The sequence below is a fragment of the Limulus polyphemus genome, unplaced genomic scaffold (assembly GCF_000517525.1).
Source record: "Limulus polyphemus unplaced genomic scaffold, Limulus_polyphemus-2.1.2 Scaffold1748, whole genome shotgun sequence".
Classification (NCBI taxonomy): Eukaryota; Metazoa; Arthropoda; class Merostomata; order Xiphosura; family Limulidae; genus Limulus; species Limulus polyphemus.
The window spans coordinates 126718-128963 of NW_013667358.1; the positions used below are offsets into that span (position 1 = coordinate 126718).

General features: G+C 35.4%; 1 protein-coding gene across 1 annotated transcript in view; it reads right to left on the reverse strand.

Annotated features, from left to right (window-relative positions):
* The window catches only part of LOC106464816, a 39806-nt gene that overhangs the window by 37060 nt on the left and 500 nt on the right, over positions 1–2246 (reverse strand). The gene's annotated exons all lie outside the window — the stretch shown is intronic.

A 2246-nucleotide genomic window follows, 5' to 3' on the forward strand; every position in this document is an offset into this window, starting at 1 on the left:
TACGGCCTTGAGTTAAACATAAATAAATGACTATACGATCGGTCTCTATATAGTATAAACAATTTTCGTTATTAATCGTATATACAGCATAATTATAATATGTACATATTAATTTTTATTCAGGTAGAAATATGCATTACGTACTTAAAGTAAATTTATGGCGATCGGATATCATTGTCATGGTTAGTAGTGTAATCGTTATTATTATTATCATTATTAGTGTAGGACCGAAAGTTTTTAAAAGGTCAGAAATTCCCCGCTGGGACAGCGATGAATTTAAGGACTTACAACGCTAAAATCCAGGGTTCGATTTATCGCTGTGGACACAGCAGATAGCCCAACGTTGTTTAGCTCTAAAAACAAACAAATAGGTCAGGATTTGTATATCAATCGTATGGTACCTAGGCTGTAAAATTTTGTAACTCTAAGAGCACCAACCAGTCTATGGGATAGAGTTATTTCATTGGTTAAAAACTAAGAATTGCAAAACACTTAAATACAATAGTTTAATGACTTAAAACAGTTTAATATGTTTATATAAAAGTTATTATAAAAATACGTTTCTTTTTAAAACACTGTAGTTGCTGCATATTTGGATTAGAATTTCGTTTAAACTCCTCTGTCTTATGAACTGTTTGGAAACAGTGGCTAAACTTTTCTGTCTTATGGAGTGTTTGGAAAAAGTGGCTAAACCTTTCTGTCTCATGGAGTATTTGGAAACAGTGGCTAAACTCTTCTATCTTATGAAATGTTTGGAAACAGTGACTAAACCATTCTGTCTTATGGAGTGTTTGGAAACAGTGGCTAAACTCTTCTATCTTATGAAATGTTTAGAAACAGTGACTAAACCCTTTTGTCTTATGGGAGTTTAGAAACAGTGACTAAACCATTATGTCTTATCTGGGGTTTGGAAACAGTGCTAAACCATTCTGTCTTATGGTGGTTGGGAAACAGAGGCCAAACTTTTCTGTCTTATGGAGTGTTTGGAAACAGTGACTAATCTCTTCTGTCTTATGGAGTGTTTGGAAACGGTGACTAATCTCTTCTGTCTTATGGAGGGTTTTGAAACAGTACTAAACCCTTCTGTCTTATGGTGGTTTGGAAATATTAACTAAACCCTTTTGTCTTATAGTGGTTTTAGGAACAGTAGCTAAACTCTTTTGTCTTATGGGGGTTTGGAAACAGTGGCTATATCTTTCTGTCATGTGAAGGGGTTATAGAAACAGTGGCTAAACTGTTCTGTGTTATGGGGGTTTAGAAACAGTAGCTGAATTCTTCTGTGTTATGATGGTTTGGGAACAGTGGTTAAACTGTTCTGTGTTATGGGGGTTTTAGAAACAGTAGCTGAATTCTTCTGTGTTATGGGGGTTTGGGAACAGTGGTTAAACTGTTCTGTGTTATGGGGTTTTTAGAAACAGTAGCTGAATTCTTCTGTGTTATGGGGTTTAGAAACAGTAGCTGAATTCTTCTGTGTTATGATGGTTTGGAAACAGTGGTTAAACTGTTCTGTGTTATGGTGTTTGGAAACAATAACTAAATTCTTCTGTGTTATGGGGGTTTGGAAACAATAACTAAACTCTTTTGTGTTATGGGGGTTTGGAAACAATATCTAAACTCTTCTCTCTTGTGGAGTGTTTGGAAACCGTGGCTAACTTCTTCTGTCTTATGGGGGTTAGAAACAGTGGTTAAACACTTCTGTCTTATGGGGGTTTAGAAACTGTGGCTAAACTCTTCTGCCTTATGGGGGTTTAGAAACAGTAGCTGAATTCTTCTGTATTATGATGGTTTGGAAACAGTGACTAAACTCTTAAACTATTAAATGATGGCAAACTGAAACGGCCATTTGAATAAACTCCATAGATACCTGCAGGCAGAAATAACTCTTAAACTATTAAATGATGGCAAACTGAAACGGCCATTTGAATAAACTCCATTAGATACCTGCAGGCAGAAATAACTCTTAAACTATTAAATGTATGGCAAACTGAAACGGCCATTTGAATAAACTCCATAGATACCTGCAGGCAGAAATAACTCTTAAACTATTAAATGATGGCAAACTGAAACGGCCATTTGAATAAACTCCATAAATACCTGCAGGCAGAAATAACTCTTAAACTATTAAATGATGGCAAACTGAAACGGCCATTTGAATAAACTCCATAGATACCTGCAGGCAGAAATAACTCTTAAACTATTAAATGATGGCAAACTGAAACGGCCATTTGAATAAACTCCATAAATAC